General features: G+C 43.8%; 1 pseudogene; it reads left to right on the plus strand.

The window, feature by feature from the left end:
• Window positions 1-408: 408 nt before the first annotated feature.
• LOC137300364 (probable G-protein coupled receptor 139) lies at window positions 409-5,128 on the plus strand (annotated as a pseudogene).
• Window positions 5,129-23,960: the final 18,832 nt, after the last annotated feature.

The following is a 23,960-nucleotide window of genomic DNA, read 5'->3' on the forward strand; positions in this document are numbered from 1 at the left end:
AACAGTGTACGCTGTGAAGAAATTGGTACAATTTATAAATGAATCTCCAGGAACGAAGGTGGTCAATACAATTGTATGAAAACAGTAAATGAAGTCGCTCCTTATTGTTGGATGAGTCCTGTACGAGCAGAGATTATAACTTTATTCGCGAGAGAGGTCTGATTAAAATAATGTCCTAGACTTTGAGATGTTTGTGTTTCATCCACTACATAATTTACATTAGAGTAAAAGCTGCTGATATAATGTGTTTGTTCAAGTGGCTGTAACTAATAGCAATGATCAGGGGTATAACCGTGTCAGTGGAGACTTATCTCCTGTATAAATCAGGGCCTGTTGGAATGGATAAGCTCAGAGTGCGTGCCGGAGCTATGGTATCCAGGCCAACAGTAGTCGCTGCTTCTCACAAAAATGCATTCTTCAGTTATCTATCAGATACAACGCATTTACCATCCTGTTCTTGCAGCAGTTGGAGTTTCTGGTAGGCCGTTTTCTCAGCTCTTAATGTTGTAAATCAGTGTTAACTCTGCTGTATTCGCAAATTATTTTTTCTCCCATCATGTTTTACACAGTTACCGGTTTAGTTCTATTGGTCCAATGATGTTCTTTCGGTTTTGTAGTAGTTATATTATATCTGTAATGAGGGTTGTATATCCAAACCTGACATTTTTAATGGATTATCCTCTGTGCTGAATGAACTGTTGAATAATGGTATCTCCTTAACTTCGAAACTTTTGGTCTTGTAGGACTTACATTATGTCTGTAATGGTCTTTGCATATGCAACGCTGGCATTGTTGTTGGACTGTTCCCTGTACTGAATGTACTGGAGTCAGGTGTGTGGGCGAAGAGGTGATATCAGGCCATCAGAAGCTGTTAACAGTTTCATGTTGAACTCATCTGTTCAATCATAATTATTCAACAATGTGCCTTCAGTGAATGATAATGAGGCAGCTCACGGTCTCAATGTTACAAGGAGGCAGCACAATAATAAAATAATAAAATAAGAAATAGGAGCAGGAGTAGGCCATCCGGCACCTGGAGACTGCTCCGCCATTCAACAAAATCATGGCAGATCTTCTACCTCAACGACCTATTCCTGCACTACCCCCATATCATTTGATGCCTTTAATATCTAGAAGTCTATCGATCTCTGTTTTCAATGTATTCAATGACTTAGCCTCCACAGCCCTCTGGGGTAGAAAATTTCAAAGGTTCACAAGTGTCTGAGTGAAGGAATTTCTCCTCATCTCTGTCCTAAATGGCCTACCTCTTATTCTGGGACTGTGACCCCTGGTTCTAGCCAAGGAATCTAGAATCGCCAGCCAAGGAAACACTCTCCCTGCATCTAACCTGTCGAGCCCTGTAAGAATTTTGTACGTTTCAATGAGATCACCTATCATTCTTCTAATTCTACAGAATACAGGCCTAGTCTACTTCATCCCTCCTTATTTGACAATCCTGCCATTGCAGGAATCAATCTGGTGAACCTCCGTTGTGCTCCCTCTATGGCAAGTGTATCGTTTCTTAGGTAAGGAGACCAAAATTGTACACAATAAACCAAGTGCGTTCTCACTAAGGCTCATTATAATTGCAGTAAGATATTTTTACTCCTGTACTCAAAACCTCTTGTAATCAAGGCCAACATACCATTTGCCTTCCTAATTGCTTCCTGCACCTGCATGTTAGCTTCCATTGACTCATATATAAGGGCACCCAGGTCCATTTGAACATCAACATTTCCCAATCTCTCACCATTTAATAAAATACTCTGCATTTCTGTTTTTCTACCTCAGTGGATAACTTCACATTTTTCCTCATAATATCCCATCTGCCATGTTCTTGCCCACCCAATTAGCCTGTCTATATCCCCTTTAAGCCTCTTTGCATCCACATCACAACTCACATTCTCACTTAGTTTTGTGTCATCAGCAAACTTGCAAATATTACATTTTGGTCTCCTCATCCAAATCATTGATGTAGAATGTGAATAGCTGGGGCCCAAGCACCGATCCCTGCGGTACCCCACTAGTCACAGTCTGCCAATCTGAAAAAGACCCATTTATTCCTACTCTCTGTTTTCTGTCTGTTAACCAATTCTTAATCCATGCCAGTATATTACCCCCAATTCCTTGCGCTCTAACTTTGTTCACCAACCTCTTGTGTGGTACCTTATCGAAAGCTTTCTGAAAATCCAAATACTCCACATCCATTGTTTCCCCCTTATCTATTCTACTAGTTACATCCTCAAGCAACTCTAATAGATTTGTAAAATATAATTTCCCTTTAATAAATCCATGTTGACACTGCCAAATCCTATTATTAGTCTCCAAGTGTCCTCCCTCCCACCACACCCCCTCCAAATAACGATTCAGTTTATCTGGGATTTCAATTAATTTATTGGTTAACTTTGTTATGAAATATTGTTTCACATGGCTACTGAACTCAGTTTGCTGCTGACACTTTCACATCTCCTTCTCTGCTTCACTGTGGATGAATTCACTTACTGTCGCTGGACTTCATTGTAAAATGAAATGTGTTGACGTTAGTACACGTTATATCTGTTGGAATCAGGAACCCTTCTATTTATCTGTAGATTATACGTATGATATTGGCATTTTGTTAATTGAACAATCCGGCCATCTATCACTTTACTTTATAATTAACGGAGATGGAATCTCAATTATTGTGAGATGTGTCTGGAAGAGGCTTGTGACTCTGTTTATTCCATAATTTGTAGATGATGTGAAAAGTGTAGATGAACAGGTGGAGACTTGAATGATCTGTTGAAACATTACACTATTCCACAGACGCTTCACTATTTAACAAACTGACACTGAGAATAAGATCGGTGGGACACGGGACTGGTGAACAGAATGCAGGCGCAGGACGATAGGATTTAATCGGATATGAAAATCTATTTGAGAAAGGGAGTAGAGTGAGTGATGGAGAGGGCGACTGAGAGGGAAAGAGAGAGGCTCTGGTGTGAATAATTCATGGGAATGAACTGCTGAAACTTCCACTACAAAGATAAATAGAAAATGTGACTTGAAGGTGTTATTATGATGTGGTCAGATTAGGTGAGTTTTTATTGTGGGACTCGCTCCTTATGTTTCTATCCCTGTCATGTCCTCAGTCTGTTTTTTGTGAATGTGCTTAGTTTTCCAACTTAACACTAAACATGATTAAAATTTACTTTAAGAAATCAATCAGTAATTTCTTGATCGTAATGAATTATTAGAATATTGTATGTTAAAAGCACGGGTGAATTCAATAAAGAACGAGGTTAAGTTAATGAATACTTTCCAATTTAATTTTAATTGAATGTACAAAGTAAATTTAATGAACACATGTCAGACCCACTACAGGTTCCCTGACACCAACAAACACAGAAACGAACTGTTGAATTTATTAAAAATAAAAACAGAAAAAAGCTGGAGAATCTCAGCAAGTCAGGCAGCATCTGTGGAGAAAAAAAAATGAGTTAACGTTTCAGGTCGAAGACCATTCATCTCAATATATTAGTTCGATTGTGTTACTGGGACCTATAGATTAGATTTCCACTAATTCTCTGATGCAGTCTCTCTGTGTGAATCCCAGCCTCTCCTCCAACAGCATTGAATCCTGTGTCTCCTCGTGCATTGCTTCAGTTTATCCAATTTCCCAAACTATCTTATCGTTACTCCCGTCCAGCTCCACCATTTCCTGTCCTTGTCTCTCTCCCAATCTCACTCACTGGCTTGGTCTTCAGCTGCGTCCTCAAATCCGATCCGAAGACTGAATCTCACGAACGCCGCTTTCGGGCTTTCCCGATTAGTGCCAGCCCCTGTCGGCTCTCTTAAACCAGATTAATAAAGTAGCACTTCCCCCTGTCCCCTTACCTTTCCGGTCTTCGCTCTCTTTCCAGAACAAATCCAGATTTAATCCTTTGGATTCCTGGTCGGTAAAACCCTTTTCTACTTTCATCACCGGCACTGCGCCCTCACTCAGCCTTACCAGTGGATCCGGTGCTCACTTTATCACTTTCTGCATCGATTTCCCAATTCATCATTAAACATTGTGTTTGAAAACATCTCTCTGCCCGAAAGCGTTGCCCAGGTCAATGAATCAATTTCCACCCTTTGATGCAGCAACAAAGCTGGAAATTTCACCCCAGATCTTCTCATGCTGCTGCTTTGGCTCCAGGTCTAATCAGTAATTTATCTGCTTCCTTTTCTCTCTCTTACAGTTAACTTGATGGCGATTGTGATCCTGTCCAGAGGAAAGTACGGTCTCTCCAAATGCATCTGTCGCTACCTGGTGGGAATGGCAGTGGCCGATCTCATGGTCGTTATCATTGATGTGATACTGAGATGGATTAATCTGTTGTATTTTCCAGTTTCATTCCTGGACATTACGCCTGTGTGTAGTCTCATAATCTTCTTGGGTAATGCAACCACAGTGGTTTCTGTCTGGCTCACAGTCGCTTTCACCTTTGATCGATTTGTGGCCATTTGTTGTGAGAAGCTGAAAACGAAATATTGCATCGAGGAAACGGCGGCTGCGGTTCTGGGGACAGTGAGTGTGCTGGGCTGTTTAGAGAGTGTCCCCTGGTACTTTGTGAATGAGCCTTGATATATAATGGATAATGTTCCCTGGGGTTGTGAGACGAAACCGAGCTTCCGTGCTTCCCCTGCATGGGCGGCATTTGACTTGTTTCACCTCATTTTAACCCCCTGTGTCCCTTTCTTTCTGATTTCGTTGCTCAATATTCTGACAGTCAGACGTATTTTAGTGGCCAGTCGAGTCCGCAGGGGACTCCGGGGCCGCAGCGATGGAGAGAATCACAAGGACCCAGAGATGGAGAACCGAAAGAAATCCATCATTTTGCTCTTCAGTATATCGGGCAGCTTTATACTGTTATGGGTGACACACGTTGTATTTAACATTTATTTGCGAATTGCAGGCACTCGGTCTTATTCCTCCTACACTGACCCTGTTTATATCACACAACAAACATCAAAGATGCTGCAGCTTCTCAGTTCCTGCACAAACACGTGTATTTATGTCCTGACCCAGACTAAATTCAGAGAGGAGCTGAAGAACGCGGTGAAATACCCATTGATTCTAATTGTCAAATTAGTGAAATCATAGAAAGAGCCGAAGGGCTTCAAGCACTGGTATAAATCCCATTTCATCCTCCATCCCCTACATTTCCCATGGACGGAAAGTACATTTTATATTAGCAGCATATGAAATGATCTTCAATCTGATTCTGAAATATTTTATTGATAATCTGACCAATTGAGGCGAGATTTGTTCTGCAGACGAGACATGAATTGTTGCTCAAAATGGAGGCACTAAAGAACTCAGCTGGACTTTAACTAACAAACTAAACAAACCTGCCTTTTAAAGTAGTTGCTGTGAGCCTGATCAGAATTGGTGCTCTCCACATAATTGGAGAGGATAGAGACAGGCAGACTTTCAGACAGGCAGAGGGAAAAGCAGAGACACACAGAGGGAGAGAGACAGTCAGAGGGATAAAAAGAGAGAGGCAGAGAGAGAGGGAGAGAGACAGAGAGAGAGAGACAGAGAGCGAGACGTAGGGAGGGAGAGACACAGACAAACGTGCAGAGGGAGAGACAGAGTGAGAGAGAGGATGAGACATATAGACAGACAGACAAATTGACAGACAAATAGTGGAAGAGACAGAGAGACAGATGGACAGAGAGAAAGAGACAGAGGGACAGATGGACAGACAGACAGAGGGATAGGAGAGATAGAGACAAGCAGAGGCAGAGAGAGAAAGAGAGAGAAACAGGGGAGAGAGAGAGAGAGACAGAAAAATAAACAGACAGTGCGAGACAGAGAGGCAGAGAAAACAGAGAGAGACACAAAGGGGGAGAGGGAGACACGTACACAGAGAAACAGACACAGGAGCATACAGAGAGAAGGGGAAGGAAATAGAGAAAGAAAGAGACAGTGAAACTGAGGGAAAGAAAGCCTGGACGAGTGCGAGAGAAAGAGCGAAAAACTAAGAGATAGTGATAGGGGTGGGAGAGAAAGGAAGAAGTAAACCGAGAGAGAAAAACAGAAAATGAGAAAGAAGGAGAGAAAACCAGCGGGGCAGAGACGGTTACCAAAAGAAGAATGGAGAATTGCAGATAGTGTTTTGTCCTTCCAGGTATAACCACTTGCATCATCCCGGATATAGAATTCCCTTCTATAATTCTCGCTTTAAATTTTACCCCCACCAATATCTCCCACTTGCCTTAAGGAATAGAACGTTCTTGATATCCCTCTATCGAACATTCCTCCCGTAGTAATCACATGCAACATACATTCATAGAATCTTACAACACAGAAGGCGACCATTTGACCCATCGTGCCTGTGCCGGCTCTTTATAAGAGCTATCCAATTAATCCCACTCCCCTGCTCTTTCTCCATAGACCGGCAATTTTTTCCCCTTCAAGTATTTATCGAATTCACATTTGAAAGTTACGATTGAACTTGCTTCCAACGCCCTTTTAGCCAATTCAATCCAGACAATAACAACTCGCTGCGTAAAAAAAAGTCTCCTCATCTCCCCTCTAGTTCTTTTGCAAATTATCTTAAATCTGTGTTTCTGGTTATCGATTCTCCTGCCAGTGGAAACAGTTTCTTCCTATTTACTCTTTCGAAGCCCCTCATAATTTTGAACAGCTCTATTAAATATCCCCTCAACATTCTCTGCTCTACGGAGAACAACTCCAGCTTCTCTCGTCTCTCCACATAAATGAATTCCTTCATTACTGGTACCATTCCAATAAATATGCTCTGCAGCCTCTCTAATGCTTTGACATCTTTCCTAAAGTGTGGTGCCCTGAATTGTAAACTATTCTCCAGCTGAGGCCTAACCAGTGATTATAAAGGTTTAGCCTAAATTCCTTGTTTTTATACATTATGTCTCTATTTATAAAGCCACGGATCCCGAATGCTTTTTTACGAGCCTAATCAATCTCTCCTGCCACCTTCGAAGATTTGTGTACGTAAGCCCCCAGGTCGTTCTGTTCCTGCACCCCCTATAAAATTACACCATTCAGTTTACATTCTCTTTCCTCATTCTTCTATCGAAAATGCATCACTTCACTCTTCTTTACGTTAAATTTCATCTGCCATATATCCGCCCATTTCACCGGTCTGTCTATATCCTCCTGAAGCCTGCTACATACCGGTAACTACATTGTGCAGAACTATTCCCGTAGGAGATTCACTGCTGCTTCTGGAGAGTTTGTGTTTCTGTGCTTGTGTTTGTTTGCGTGTGTGTGTGTGTGTGTGTGAGTGTTTAAGGGAGAGAAAGAGAAAGACAGAGACGGAGAGAGACATGGAAAGGATGAGACACAGTTAGACAGGCTGACAAATACATTTTACAGGCAGACATAAAGGCAGAGTGAGAGAATGACAGAGGCAATGTCAGAAACAGTATAGAGATAGAGAGAGATAGAGAGAGAGACCAGGGAATGGAGAGACAGAAAGGAAGCGGTGGGAAAACGCAAAATAATGGACAGTGACTGAGGAGGAGAAAGATAAAGTTTGTAAAAAAACTTAAGAGACATAAAGACAGACAAGGATCTAGACGGAGAAACAAACATAGTCAGAAAAAAAGACAGAAAAGGAAAAGAAAGAAGTGAAGAGACTGAAAGAAGGCATAAAGCGGGCCAGAGGAAAGAAGTGATATGGAGAGAGACAAAAATAAAAATAGAAAGAACGACACGGAGAGAGGACATAAGGACTAAAGAAATGTAACGATAAAAACATAGAAAATTAAGACAGATTCACAGAAAAGGGAGGGAGCGTGTGTGTGAGAGAGATAGAAACAAGTAGGGACAGAGACAGAGTTACACAGAGGTGGAGAGAAATAAAAAAGCGTTAATAAGAAAGGAGAGAAAAATAAAGAGAGAAAGAAAGTAGATAAATATATAGCGAGAGAGAGATAGAGGGAGTTAGAGCGAAAGCAGACGTGGATGGAACGAGAGAGACACTGATAAAGAATTGCAAAATGATAGAAGCGGAGAGGCAAATAGACCAAATAAATCAATTCAAAATAACTGGAGACTATGAGAGAGCCAGAGCAGGAGAGTGTCAGAGATAAAATGACAGTGATAGAAAGTGAGAAAGCGAAATAGAAAGCAAGGAGAAAAATAGTAAACAGGGGAGAGGGGGAGAAATACAAAGATTAACACAAATATAGTAAAAAAGGGAATGAAATACAGAAAGAGACGCAGAAAATAGATCGAGGTGTCAACTAGCAACAAAGAGAAACAAGTGGACAGAAGCAGAGGTTGAGAGTAATAAACGAACAGAATGAAACAAAGACAGATGAAAAGGAAAGGAAGAAGAAACAGATAGATAGAAAGAAAGGAGAAAATTGGATACACAGAGAAAAGCAAAGGCAGAGATGGACAGAGACAAACAGAAAGATAAAGAATGATATGGAGATAGAGGTGGAAAAACGAAAAGACAGATGAAGTCAGAGAGAGAGACAACAAGCAAGAGGAACAGGGAGGCAAATGATAAAAAAGACAGAGAAGGCAGACAATGAAGACAGGCAGTGACATAGAAACAGAGCGAGACGCATAGAAAAAAATTCAAGAATAACAGATAGAAAAGGATAGAGACATAAACAGTGACTTAGAGACAGAAATGAAAGTAGAAGTGGAAATAACAAGATAGAAAAAATACGCAGAAAATAAACAGAGATAAACGATATACACGGCGAACGGGCACAATGAAAGATGCACAAACCTGGAAAGAGACAGGAGGGTAGAGACAGGTGTGAGAATAGAACACAGAAAGAATTATATAACCAAACAAACTGTGCAATCAGCCTGGAGTGTTTGAGTGCTGACGAGTAGAACAACACCAGCTGAAACAGGCAAGCCAACTAACGTTTGTTCTGGGGTACACTCTTATAGATTTAATTTTGACATTTCCAAAGGTGATGCCTGGAGGTTGCACAATAAAGTCGCTCAATCTTGTATAATTTTCCCTGCCCATTACTTACTGCGGAGTAATAAACGAAAGCATGATACTGAATTAGATTCAGCATGTGTGAAGGTAATGGACTCTTTAAATGTTGAAGGACTATTAAAAAGTATTGTTAATGGGCAGATTGTAAAAGATCGCACAGCAGAGGATAGATGAACATATCAACAAGATCGATTCCAGGGAGTCTGGAGGTGGTTTGGGCACCTGCCTAATTAATTTGGTTGCGTTGTGGATACTGAGAGAACGCAAGTAAAGTGTCAATCAATCGTGGGATGTATTTGTAGAAATCTATTGTTGAAAGCCACTTCCTCACTGCAGGTTTACAGATTGTCTGTGAAGCAAATGTTTACAAGAGAAAGCCATGCTGCAGAACATCGCTAACAAAACACCTGGAGTCTTCACTGAAAACTTGAACCAACCATGAATATATAATTTTCATTATGGGGTTAGTCTAAGATAAATATTTGATTTCGAAATGGTTATGCATTTGGGAAATTCAGAAGGTGTTTCTTTTATTGTTGCTAAAGCAATTCTAAGCCAGATATAAACCCACGATGTTGTTTTAATTCTAATGTCATTCTTTCCAATGTATTAATAATAAATGTTTAATTTATTTATAAAGCCATGGATTGTGACCACCACATTCTTTAGGAAAAAGAGCTCATTAATTTAATTATAAAGTTAAACCACTCAGAGATAAAAAGACATTGCCCCAAAATAAAGTGTAAAATCACTTTGTTCCTATTTGTCCTATAGTTTTGGTGGAGAATGCGAGCATCCTAATTTTTCATATCCTAATTTTTTTGTTCTAATTTTGAAATCTTAGCTTTAACATCCTGAGATATTTGATTTTACAAATAAGTATTAGAAAATATTGTATGGAATTTTTAGGCATTCTGTGGTATTTAAAAGTAACAATCGAACTGATTTTACCTCACATGGCAGCTAAGACACGACTAATTGAAGCTGAAAGAAAAATGTTATGTTTTATGTTCAAAATTGATGATTTTAAAGATGAATTTGAGATATGGAAAGACTCCTACGACAAAATGGCAATAAAAGAGCTGCATTGACCTAACTCCAACGTAGCAAATGTTGAGGCTCCAATAGAACTATTTGACTGACAAAAAGAAGGATTAGGTAGAAGGAATTGTTAAATTAGGAGGACTTTGGTATTTTATGAAGCAATGTTTAATATCCCGGACAATCGTCGAACAAACATATAAAGAGACAGGAAATCAAAGACTGGAGGGTGGAGACAGGAGTGAGAATAGAACACACAAAGCATTACATAACCAAACAAACTTGATCAGTTAATGAACATAGTGAGTGGTTTGATCAGTTAATGAACATAGAGAGTGGTTTAATCAGTTAAAGAACATAGAAAGTGGTTTAAACAGTTAACGAACATAGACAGTGGTTGGATCAGCTATCATTAGTGGCAGAAGAAACCATAGAAGCAGTTTCCAAAACACTGGGGAGTACATTTGGTACATACCACAATAGCACTATAACAATAATAGCAACTTATGCAATGCACGTCCGATGTACAACCTAGGGATTATTTTAATAGACTTAAAACTTCTATATTTTGGGTGCAAAAGACTACCCCACAGTTGAGGAAAGACAATTTAAAGACCTATATCCTGAATCCCTGCCATCTAGGACTAAAGGTATACTTACTAGGGATGTAAAAAGAATGGATAATTCAGAAGCTGAAATTCTTTATGATAATAAATAAGAAGCAAGAATGCAAGTAAATAAAAAAATGAAGCTCGGGTAACAGTGAGTTAGATTAGTCGTCCCTTGAAATGGAAGATGGATAATAAAACATGCAAACTCCAATAAATGGGGACTAGACAATAGACAGAACAAGTCACTCCAGTCAAACCAACAATATGGGCAGCCTGGGAACCCATATTGGAGAAACAAAGATGATCCCAGTCGAGGAGATGACCATCATGGGCAGAGTTCTAGCCAGCAAATGAGGCCCAAAGTTTCACAGAAATCCATCTAGAGGACAGCAAAGCAATTTCAATGAGCAACTAAAGAAGATGGAAAGTCTGTTTCAAAGGTTCCTCTTAAATCAGTGTCGGACCAACCCAGGACCTGTGGGCGGAGGAATTAGGCCCACACAAACGGTTGGAAACACAGACTTACAACGTGATTGACAAATGGAGACTGTCTGCCCTATTGCCTCGTTGGTTGATTCTGATGTACCTATGGAAAACGATGGTGAAAATCAAGTTGCAGGTTAAAATGATTTGAAAATGGAAAAAAAAAATTCTGTACAGAATGTTTTCCCTCTTTGGTAAAAAGGACAGACTAGGTGACTGTGAGCACCAAACGAAATTCATGGATTCCCTGTTTTATTGATGTGTGCTAGTTTGACACCAGGATAACTGAAAAGACACAATCCGGAACATCCACGGGGATGCGATCCCGACAGTTACATGTGGAACACTCCCACTGCGGAAATCCACCAGTGACCCTGCTGAAGTTTGTAGGCTCAGGGAGTGAAGCCTGCAGGAGGGGATTGTAAAAAAACCTGGGGTTTCTCCGTGACTTGGATTTCCTTGTCTCTCTACAGATTGGATGAACATTTGAAGACTCCGCCAGACACAAAACGCGTGCACGGTTTCTCCCCGCTGTGAATGGTGCGATGTTTTTTCAGGCTGTGTAACTGGTTAAAACTCTTTCCACAGTCAGTGCACTGCAACACTCTCACTCAAGTGTGTGTGTCACTGTGCTTTACCAGTCACCCTGATGTTTGCAATCTTTTCCCACAGAAAGAACAAACATTTCACCTTCCACGTTCAAAGGCCGATGATATTCAGGTCATAGAGTCATAGAGTCACAGAGTCATAGAGTTATACAGCACGGATAGAGGCCCTTCGGCCCATCGTGTCCGCGCCGGCCATCAGCCCTGTCTACTCTAATCCCATATTCCAGCATTTGGTCCGTAGCCTTGTATGCTATTGCATTTCAAGTGCTCATCCAAATGCTTCTTGAATGTTGTGAGGGTTCCTGCCTCCACAACCCTTTCAGGCAGTGAGTTCCAGACTCCAACCACCCTCTGGGTGAAAAAGTTCTTTCTCAAATCCCCTCTAAACCTCCCGCCTTTTACCTTGAATCTATGTCCCCTTGTTATAGAACCCTCAACGAAGGGAAAAAACTCCTTAGTATCCATCCTATCTGTGCCCCTCATAATTTTGTACACCTCAATCATGTCCCCCCTCAGCCTCCTCTGCTCCAAGGAAAACAAACCCAATCTTCCCAGTCTCTCTTCATAGCTGAAGCGCTCCAGCCCTGGTAACATCCTGGTGAATCTCCTCTGCACCCTCTCCAAAGCGATCACATCCTTCCTGTAGTGTGGCGACCAGAACTGCACACAGTACTCCAGCTGTGGCCTAACCAGTGTTTTATACAGCTCCATCATAACCTCCTTGCTCTTGTATTCTATGCCTCGGCTAATAAAGGCAAGTATCCCATATGCCTTCTTTACCACCTTATCTACCTGTTCCGCCGCCTTCAGGGATCTGTGAACTTGCACACCAAGATCCCTCTGACCCTTTGTCTTGCCTAGGGTCCTCCCATTCATTGTGTATTCCCTTGCCTTGTTAGTCCCTCCAAAGTGCATCACCTCGCACTTTTCCGGGTTAAATTCCATTTGCCACTGTTCCGCCCATCTGACCAACCCATCTATATCGTCCTGCAGACTGAGGCTATCCTCCTCGCTAATTACCACCCTACCAATTTTTGTATCATCAGCGAACTTACTGATCATACCTTTTACATTCATATCCAAGTCATTAATGTAGACCACAAACAGCAAGGGACCCAGCACCGATCCCTGTGGTACCCCACTGGCCACAGGCTTCCAGTCACAAAAACAACCTTCGACCATCACCCTCTGCCTTCTGCCACTAAGCCAGTTTTGTATCCAAAGTGCCAAGGCACCCTGGATTCCATGGGCTCGTACCTTCTTGACCAGTCTCCTGTGGGGGACTTTATCGAAGGCCTTACTGAAATCCATGTATACCACATCCACTGCGTTACCCTCATCCACACGCCTAGTCACCCCCTCAAAAAATTCAATCAAATTAGTCAGACATGATCTTCCCCTGACAAAGCCATGTTGACTATCCCTGATTAATCCTTGCTTCTCCAAGTGGAGACTAATTTTGTCCTTCAGAATTTTTTCCAATAATTTTCCTACCACTGATGTTAGGCTCACTGGCCTGTAGTTCCCCGGTTTTTCCCTACTCCCCTTCTTGAATAATGGTATTACATTAGCGGTTCTCCAGTCCTCTGGCACATCCCCTGTGGCCAGAGAGGTTCTGAATATATGTGTCAGAGCCCCCGCAATCTCCTCCTTTGCCTCACACAGTAGCCTGGGATACATTTCGTCCGGGCCTGGGGATTTATCCATTTTTAGGCCTGCTAAAACCGCCAATACCTCCTCCCGCTCGATGTTAACATGTTCGAGTATATCACAGACCCCCTGCCGTATTTCTATGTCTGCATCGTCCTCCTCCATAGTGAAAACAGATGCAAAAAATTCATTTAGAACCCCTCCTACATCTGCCGGCTCCACACACAGATTGCCATTTTTGTCCCTAATGGGCCCTATTTTTTCCCTAGTCATCCTCTTACCCTTAATATACTTATAAAACATCTTAGGATTTTCCTTTATTTTGCTCGCCAGTGTTATTTCATGGCCCCTCCTTGATCTCCTGATTTCTTTTTTAAATATCCCCCTGCACTTTTTCTACTCCTCTAGGGCTTCCTCCGTCTTTAGCCTTTTGTATCTGCCAAAAGCCCTCCTTTTTTTCCTAATCCATTCTCGTATATCCCCTGACATCCAAGGTTCCCTGGAGTTCTTGGAACCACCCTTGACCTTTAAGGGAACATGTTGCCATTGTATGGTCCCAATCTCCCTTCTGAAAGACTCCCATTGCTCCGATGCGGATTTTCCTACAAGCAGCTGATCCCAGTCCATTTTGGCCAGATCCTGCCTTATCCTATTAAAATCGGCCTTCCCCCAATTTAGAACCTATATTTCCGGCCCCTCCCTGTCCTTTTCCATGACCACCTTAAATCTCACCGAATTATGGTCACTCTCACCAAAGTGCTCACCTACGAGCACTTCTTCCACTTGGCCGGCCACATTCCCGAGAATTAGGTCCAGTACCGCCCCCTCTCTTGTAGGACTTTCTACATGCTGGCTCAAAAAGCTCTCCTGGATGCACGTTAAGAATTTTGTACCCTCTAAGCCTTTTACACTCTGAGTATCCCAGTTAATATTGGGGAATTTGAAATCGCCCACTATTATTACCCTATTATTTGCACAATTTTCTGAGATTTGCCGACATATCTGTTCCTCTATCTCCCCCTTACTGTTTGGAGGTCTATAGTACACTCCCATCAAAGTGCTTGCCCCCTTTTTGTTTTTAAGCTCCACCCATATGGCCTCATTAGAGGAACCTGCTAATATATCATCCCTCCTTATGGCAGTAATTGATTCTTTAATTAATATTGCGACCCCCCCTCCTCTTATACCTTCCCCTCTGTCTCGCCTGAAGATTCTGTACCCCAGAATATTGAGCTACCAGTCTTGCCCCTCCCTCAACCATGTCTCTGTGACAGCAACAATATCATACTCCCATTTGTTTATCAACACCTTCAGTTCATCCACCTTATTCGCAAGACTCCTTGCATTAAGGTCCCGGCAGATTGGAAAACTGCTAATGTAACACCGTTATTTTAAAAGGGTAGTAGGCAGAAGGCTGGAAATTATAGGCCAGTTAGCTTAACATCTGTGGTGGGTAAAATTTTGGAGTCTATTATTAAGGAGACAGTAACGGAACATTTAGATAAGCATAATTTAATAGGACAAAGTCAGCATGGCTTTATGAAGGGGAAGTCATGTCTGACAAATTTGCTTGAGTTCTTCGAGGATATAACGTATAGGGTGGATAAAGGGGAACCAGTGGACATAGTGTATTTAGACTTCCAGAAGGCATTCGACAAGGTGCCACATAAAAGATTATTACTTAAGATAAAAAATCACGGGATTGGGGGTAATATTCTGGCATGGGTGGAGGATTGGTTATCGAACAGGAAGCAGAGAGTTGGGATGAATGGTTCATTTTCGGACTGGCAACCAGTAACCAGTGGTGTTCCACAGGGGTCGGTGCTGGGTCCCCAACTCTTTACAATCTATATTAACGATTTGGAGGAGGGGACCGAGTGCAACATATCAAAATTTGCAGATGATACAAAGATGGGAGGGAAAGTAGAGAGTGAGGAGGACATAAAAAACCTGCAAGGGGATATAGACAGGCTGGGTGAGTGGGCGGAGATTTGGCAGATGCAATATAATATTGGAAAATGTGAGGTTATGCACTTTGGCAGAAAAAATCAGAAAGCAAGTTATTTTCTTAATGGCGAGAGACTGGAAAGTACTGCAGTACAAAGGGATCTGGGGGTCCTAGTGCAAGAAAATCAAAAAGTTGGTATGCAGGTGCAGCAGGTGATCAAGAAAGCCAACGGAATGTTGGCTTTTATTGCTAGGGGGATAGAATATAAAAACAAGGAGGTATTGCTGCAGTTATATAAGGTATTGGTGAGACCGCACCTGGAATACTGCATACAGTTTTGGTCTCCATACTTAAGAAAAGACATACTTGCTCTCGAGGCAGTACAAAGAAGGTTCACTCGGTTAATCCCGGGGATGAGGGGGCGGACATATGAGGAGAGGTTGAGTAGATTGGGACTCTACTCATTGGAGTTCAGAAGAATGAGAGGCGATCTTATTGAAACATATAAGATTGTGAAGGGTCTTGATCGGGTGGATGCAGTAAGGATGTTCCCAAAGATGGGTGAAACTAGAACTAGGGGGCATAATCTTAGAATAAGGGGCTGCTCTTTCAAAACTGAGATGAGGAGAAACTTCTTCACTCAGAGGGTGGTAGGTCTGTGGAATTTGCTGCCCCAGGAAGCTGTGGAAGCTACATCATTAGATAAATTTAAAACAGAAATAGACAGTTTCCTAGAAGTAAAGGGAATTAGGGGTTATGGGGAGCGGGCAGGAAATTGGACATGAAGCTGAGTTCGGATCGGTCAATGCCCTGTGGGTGGCGGAGAGGGCCCAGGGGCTATGTGGCCGGGTCCTGCTCCGACTTCTTGTGTTCTTTAGATTTGTGGTTGGGATCAGATCAGCCATGATCTTATTGAATGGCGGAGCAGGCTCGAGGGGCCGATTGGCCTACTCCTGCTCCAATTTCTTATGTTCTTATATTTGCCCTGTCTTCCAAGGTCCTGATGAATCGAGTGACTGCCAGATCTTGACGTGATGTTTGGCTTGATTTTCCTGTCTCCAGAAATTCAGAACAGGCAATTCTAGTTTCTATCGAACATTATTTCCCCTTTTTTTATTCGTTCATGGAAAGTGGGCGTCGCTTGCGAGGCCAGCATTTATTGCGCATCTCTAATGGCCCTTGCGAATGTGGTGGTGAGTCGCCGTCTTGCACCGCTGCAGTTCTTGTTATGAAGGTTCTCCCACAGTGCTGTTAGGAAGGGATTTCCAGGATTTTGACCCAGCGACGATGAAGGAACAGCGATGTATTTCCAAATCGGGATGGTGTGTAACTCGGAGGGGAACATGCAGGTGTTGTTGTTCCCATGTGCCTGCTGCCATGTCCTTCTAGGTGGTAGGCATCGCGGGTTTGGGAGGTGCTGTCAAAGAAGCCTTGGCGAGTTGCTGCAGTGCATCCTGTGGATGGTACACACTGCAGCCACACTGCGCCGGTGGTGAAGGGAGTCAATGTTTAGGATGGTGGATGGGCTGCCAAACAAGCGGGCTGCTTTGTCCTGAATGGTGTTGAGCTTCTTGACTGTTGATGGAGGTGCACTCATCCAGGCAAGTGGAGAGTATTCCATCACACTCCTGACTTGTGCCTTGTAGATGGTGTAAAGGCTCTGGGGAGTCAGGAGGTGAGTCACTCGCCGCAGAATACCCAGCCTCTGACCTGCTCTTGAAGCCATAGTATTTATATGGCTGGTCCAATTTGGTTTCTGGACAATGGTGACCCCCAGAATGTTGATGGTGGGGGAATCGGCGATGGTAATGTCATTGAATGTGAAGGGGAGGTGGTTAGGTTCTCCCTTGTTGGAGATGGGCACTTGTCTGGTGCGAATGTTACTTGCCACTTATCAGCACAAGCCAGGATGTTGTCCAGGTCTTTCTGCACGCTGGCACGGACAGCTTCATTTTCTGAGGGGCTGCAAATGGAACTGAACAATGTGCAATCATCAGCGAACATCCCCATTTCCGACCTTATGATGGAGGGAAGGTCATTGATGAAGCAGCTGAAGATGTTTGTGCTTAGGACACTGCCCTGAGCTACGCCTGCAGCAATGTCCTGGGGCTGAGATGACCGGCCTCCAATAACCACTACCGTTCTCCTTTGTACTAGGTATGACTCCAGCCAATGGAGAGTTTTCCCCCTGATTCCTTTTGACTTCAATTTTACTCGGGCTCCTTGGTGCCACACTCGGTCAAATGCTGCCTTGAAGTCTAGGGCAGTCACTCTCACCTCACCTCTGGAATTCAGCTCTTTTTTCCACGTTTTGACCAAGCCTGTAATGAGGTCTGGAGCCCAGTGGTCTGGGGGGACCCAAACTGAGCATCAGTGAGCAGGTTATTGGTGAGTAAGTGCCGCTTGATAAAACTGTCAACGAAACCTTCCATCACTTTGCTGATGATTGAAAGTAGACTGATGGGGCGGTAATTGGCCAGATTGGATTCGTCCTGCTTCTTCTGGACAGGGCATACATGGGCAATTTTCCACATTTTCGGGTGGATGCCAGTGTTGTAGCTATACTGGATCAGGTTGGCTTGAGCCGCGGATAGTTCTGAAGCACAAGTCTTCAGCACTGCAGCCAGACGTTGTCCGGGCCCCTAGCTTTTGTTTTACCCAGAGCACTCAGCCGTTTCTTGATATCACGTGGAGTGAATCGAATTGGCTGAAGACTGGCTTCTGTGATTTTGGGGATATCGGGAGTAGACCGAGATGGATCATCCACTCGGCACTTCTGGCTGAAGATGGTGGCAATCACTTCAGCCTTGTCTTTTGTACTCACGTGCTGGACTCCATCATAATTGAGCATGGGGATGTTCACAGAGCGTCCTCCTCCTGTTCGTTGTTTAATTTTTCACGACCATTCACGACTGGATGTGGTAGGACTGCAGAGCTTTGATTTTATACGTTGGTTGTGGAATCGCTTAGCTGTATCTATAGTGTGTTACTTCCGTTGTTTAGCGTGCATGTAGTCCGTTATTGGCACCTCATTTTTAGGTACGCCTGGTGCTGCTCCTGGCATGTTCTTCTGCAATCCTCATTGAACCAGTGTTGATCCACTGGCTTCTTGGTAATGGTGGAGTGAGAAATATGCCAGACTATGAGGTTACACATTGTACTGGAATACAATTCTGCTGCTGCTGATGGCCCACAATGCCTCATGGATGCCCAGTTTTGAGCTGGTAGATCTGTTCTGAATCTATCCTATTTAGCACGGTGGTAGTGCCACACAACACGTTGGATGGTGGCCTCAATGCGAAGACCGGACTTCGACTCCACGAGGACTGTGCGGTGGTCACTCCTACAAATACTGTCATGGACAGATGCATCTGAGAAAGGTAGATTGGTATGGACGAGGTCAAGTATGGTTTTACCTCGCTCACCACCTGCCACAGGCCCAGGCTGGCCGCTATGTCCTTCAGGACTCAGTCAGTAGGGGTGCTAATAAACCACTCTTGGGTGATGGACATTGAAGTCCCCCACCCAGAGTACATTCTGTGCCCTTACTACAATCAGTGCTCTCCTCCAAGTGGCTCTCAACATGGAGGAGGACTGATTCATCAGCTGTGGGAGGACGGTAGGTGGTAATCAGCAGGAGGTTTCCTTGCCCATGTTTGATCTGATGCCATGAGATGTCATGTGGTCAGGATTCAATGTTGAGGACTCCCAGAGCCTTACACTCCTGACTGGATATCACTGTACCGGCACCTCTGGTGCGGCTGTCCTGCTGGTTGGACAGGACCTACCCAGGGATGGTGATGGAAGAGTCTGGGACATTGGCTGAAAGGTATGATTCTGTGAGTATGACTATGTCAGTCTGTTGCATGACTAGTCTGTGGGACAGCTCTCCCACTTTTGGCACAAGTCCCCAGATGTTATTGAGGAGGACTTCGCAGGGTCGACTGGGCTTGGTTTGCCTTTGTCGTGTCCGATGCCTAGTGGTCTGCCCGGTTTTATTGTTATTTTGACATTTTTTTAGTGAGATTTTACAACTGAGTGGCTTGTTAGGCCATTTCAGACGGCAATTAAGTATCAACCACATTGCTTTGGATCTGGAGTCACATATAGGCCAGACCGGATAAATACAGCAGGTTTCTTTCCCTCTAAGGCTTTACTGAAACAGATCAGTTTTTACGACAATCCAGTCGTTTCATGGCCACCGTTACTGAAACTGTGTTTTTTATTCGTTCCAAATTTTATTTAATTAATTGAATTTAAATACTCCAGTTGACGTGGCAGGATTTGAGCTCATGACTCCGAATTATTAGTCCAGGTCTTTGGATTATTAGTCTAGTAACATAACCACTCTGCTACCGTACCCTATGTCCACCCTTGTTCCCCCAAAACTGTAAATCCCCGTCCCACAATTTCTCCCTCCTCCCTGAGCTGTAATCCATCGCACCATCTTCAAGAATGGTCATTTCTGTCGACTTTTCTCCCTCCCTTGAAGATGTTCAATTATACACTCACTGATGTCATTCCCTCGCAACGGTCCTCCCCTAACTGGTTTCGTTCTACATTCACTTGTTCCCCACTCTCTCTCCTCCCCTGATCGTGCTCACTCTGGCTAGGTTCAGTTCTACTCTCACTGGTTCCCCTCCCTCTCCTCCCCTGAAGGTGCTGATTCTTACTGGTTTCGTTCTGCACTCAATTGTTCCCCTCCCTCTCCTCCCCTGAAGGTGCTGACTCTGAATGGGTTAATTTCTACACTCGCTGGTTCCCCTCCCTCTCCTCCCCTGATGGTGCTGACTTTGATTGGGTTCAGTTCTACACTTACTGGTTCCCCTTCCTCTCCTCCCCTGAATGTGCAGACTCTGGTTGGGTTCAGTTCTACGGTCACCATTTGCTCTCCAATATGAGACCCGTGTGCTCAATCTACATGTGTGAACCCTGTGGGACCGGACCCCGGCTCATGTTGGGGTCCGGTCCCACAGGGTGCCCCGGCCACTGTGGCGATTGGATCTCTCGCCGCTAGTTGGTTTAATAGGAGAGAAAAGGGTCAGGGCGACATTGGACAGGAAGCACAATACGGATATTAGACTACAGGTGGGATATGTGAGAATTACAGTGAGGGCTTCGGGCACTTTACTAATTATCTACAGAGCACGGAAGATGGAATATGTCAGATTTAGAGAAAGGGCTCCGGGCACTTTATTAGACGCGCACACAGTACGGATATTATATTGCAGCTGGGATGTGTCAGTGTTGAAGTGAGGGCATCAGGCACTTTATTAAACATACGCGGCACTTACATTACATCGCAGGTGGGATATGTGAGAGTTAAAGTGAGTGCTTCGGGCACTTTATTAAACACACACACGGTACGGATATTATTCTGCAGGTGGGATATGTGAGAGTTACAGTAAGGGCATTGGGCACTTTATTACACACACACACACACACACAGAGCACAGACATTACATTACAGATGTGATGGTATATTAGTCTTTGTTACGAGGGATTTGGAGTAAAAGAGTATGAAGGTCTTGCAGCAACTGTAGAGCGCTTTGGTGAGGCCACACCTGGAGTACTGTCTATAGTTTTGGTCTCCTTACCTAAGGAAGAATATACTTGCCTTAGAGGCGGTGCAGCGCAGGTTCAATAGATGTATACCTGTGATGAGAAGGTTGTCCTAGGAGGAAACATTGACTAGAATGTGTCCATACTCTCTAGAGTTTAGAAAAATGTGGAGTGATCTCATCGGAATGCACAATATTTTGAGAGGACTTGACTGGCTAGATGCCGAGAGTCTGTTTCCCATGGTGGGAGAGTGTAGAACTAGGGGACATAATCTCAAGATAAGGAGTCAGTCATTTATGACTGAGATGAGGAGAAAATTCTTCATTCAGAGGGTTGTGAATCTTGGGAATTCTCTACCCCAGAGGGTAGTGGATGCTTAGTCGCTGAGTATATTCAAAACTGCGATCGATAGGTTTATGGACTCTAATGGAATCAATGGATATGGGGATCGGGCAGGAAAGTGGAGTTGAATTCGGCGATCAGCCATGATCTGATTTAATGGCCGAGTAGAACAATTGCAGGATGACATTGCCAGTTACTAAGGCTTGGACTTCATGTTAGCAGATTGATAGATGTAAAGCCTGTCGCTCTCTGGTTTCCCAGGTGATCCCATCGTCAGTTGAAGTGTGAGTTCCACTGATAAGGTTCCCTTCTATCGAAATTCCACTCCCCTGACTCCGTCCCTATCGAGCGGCTGTTCCCAGTTCTGGATGTTCTCTTATTGCGATACTCCCCTCCCCTTGGCTCTGACCCTATCGAGCGACATTTCCCAGCTCCGACAGTTCCCTTCTGTCTATATTCGATCTCCTGACTCTGTCCCTCTCAAGTTGTTGAAGTTCAATTGCCCTGATAGAGAATGACGATGCCATTTAGTGAGGCCTGTACTGCGTGTCGGCAGATTGATACAAGTAAAAAATGTCTTTCTCCGGTTTTCCAGTTAATCCCATTTGCAATTTGAAATGTGAGTTCCTCTAAGGAGCAGCCCATTCCGGTTTGACTTATGGCGGAAACCAACCCTACCACCAGGCACCCGTGAAACTTCACTACACAATTCCGGTGTTAGGCACCATTATCCCTGTCCTTGGTGGAGAGTGGCCTTTTACCATGGTAATTCAGGAACTTACCTTTATCAGCCAGAACAGAGAACAACTTAAGCATTAAACCAACATTATCGTCTCCCCCGACTACGCAGCAGTGTGGTCCCCATCTCTAAGGCCTGTCTCAGCTTGTCCAACTGCTCCAGCACCTTCTCCACATTTGAATGTCTTAAACTCCTCATTGACTGATGTCTTCCCAAGGCCCAAAGCGACTTCCTCGTTGAGTATTCTTCCGCCGGCAGCTTCACCATCTGTCCTCACTCCATCTCACCCAGCCCATCAACTCCCCATCCAAGGTCACTCCCTCAATCTCACCCAGCCCGTCAACTTCGCACCCAAGGTCACTCCCTCAATCTCACCGAGCCCATCAACTCCCCATCCAGGGTCAGCCCCTCAATCTCACCCAGCCCGTCAACTTCTCACCCAAGGTCACTCCCCCAATCTCACCCAGCCCATCAACTTCCCGCCCAAGGTCACCCCCTCAATCTCACCTCGCCCAACAACTCCCAGTCCAAGGTCACCCCCTCGATCTCACCCAGCCCATCAACTCCCCGCCCAAGGTCACTCCCTCAATCTCACGCAGCCCATCGACTCACCGCCCAAGGTCACCCCCTCAATCTCACCCAGCCCATCAACTCCCAGCCCAAGGTCACCCCCTCAATCTCACCCAGCCTTATCAATTACCCACCAGAGTTCAACCCCTCAATCTCACCCAATCCATCGACTTCCCGCCCAAGGTCACACCCTCAATCTCACCATTGCACGAGGCCCAGGCACCTCTGAATGTTTTGATCACTGGTGAAGGCCATCTTTCATCATTTCCTCGTCTTCCTCCCCCATCCATAACTTGTTGCTCTTCTCTAATCCCACTGCCTTCATTATACAGACCGGAACAAGGCTGGAAAAAAGCTACAAAACTACAACAGCTGAAGTCGTGAAATTGTGGGGTCATTTTAACCTCACCCGCCCGGCGGTAACAGCGCAAGCTCACGTCGTAAGCCCATTTCCCACTCGGTCCGATTATCTACTACATTGAAATTAATGTTACGGGGCAGAAATTGCTCCTGAAATAATGGACGAGCTCAACAGTGCTCTCTGTTTTCAATGGCGAATCGAAGAAGCAAGCTCCCGCATTTGCACATGCGCACTAAAATGCGCAAATCATGAACTTGCTCCTATTGGTTCGCTGGCGATTTGAAAGCTGCGAATTAAAGGGCCATTCTACAATCATAGAAATCATTGAAAAGCGTAATTAGGTTCATCTGCGCAGCTGGAACGGAACTAATCACGCCACCGAAAGGTACGCTTAAAAATACAAGGTATAAACTAAGTTTTAAAAGTGCGATAACTCTTTATGACTGCTGAAGAACTAAAAATTAAATCTATTAATAGTTTCTGTCATTTTCTCTTTTGCCTCTTTAAATTAATTCAATTATTTCATTGTATTTTTATTTTTAAAATTACAATGTTTGTTTATATTGTCTTCCAGAATATTAACTTTAAATTAATGAAGTCTGCTTGCCTGCTTGTGGGCGTGACTTCTGGTCCTGACAGAATTTGTGGGCGTGTCTTCAATTCCCTCAGATTGTTCCATGCGAATCATCTTACGTTGCTAAGAGGTTGAATGGATAGCGCACCATTTCACAAAATTTCAAAATCAAGCAAGTAGGCATCGCAGAGCCCGTAGAAAGTACATTGGTTGTTTTTATTAGCAGAAGCTGCGAAGAGCGTTGCCACGTCGCTCAGCGCGTGTTGTATGTTCGCAGTGAACAGCGATAGGTCAGAGGGAGAAACCTGTTATTATAAGTTTAAAAATGTGGAAGCAAAACGTACCCTATCATTCTGCAGTGGTCACAGTGAGGCTTGACCTGAGGCTATAAACTCATCAGCAACATGCTGAGTCCCCCTCAGGTTTGTTCATGTGACAATCTCCCCAGATTTCACCATCCACTGATTTTCTCTGAGTTTCTAAGACG

Source organism: Heptranchias perlo, chromosome 2, assembly GCF_035084215.1.
Source record: "Heptranchias perlo isolate sHepPer1 chromosome 2, sHepPer1.hap1, whole genome shotgun sequence".
Classification (NCBI taxonomy): Eukaryota; Metazoa; Chordata; class Chondrichthyes; order Hexanchiformes; family Hexanchidae; genus Heptranchias; species Heptranchias perlo.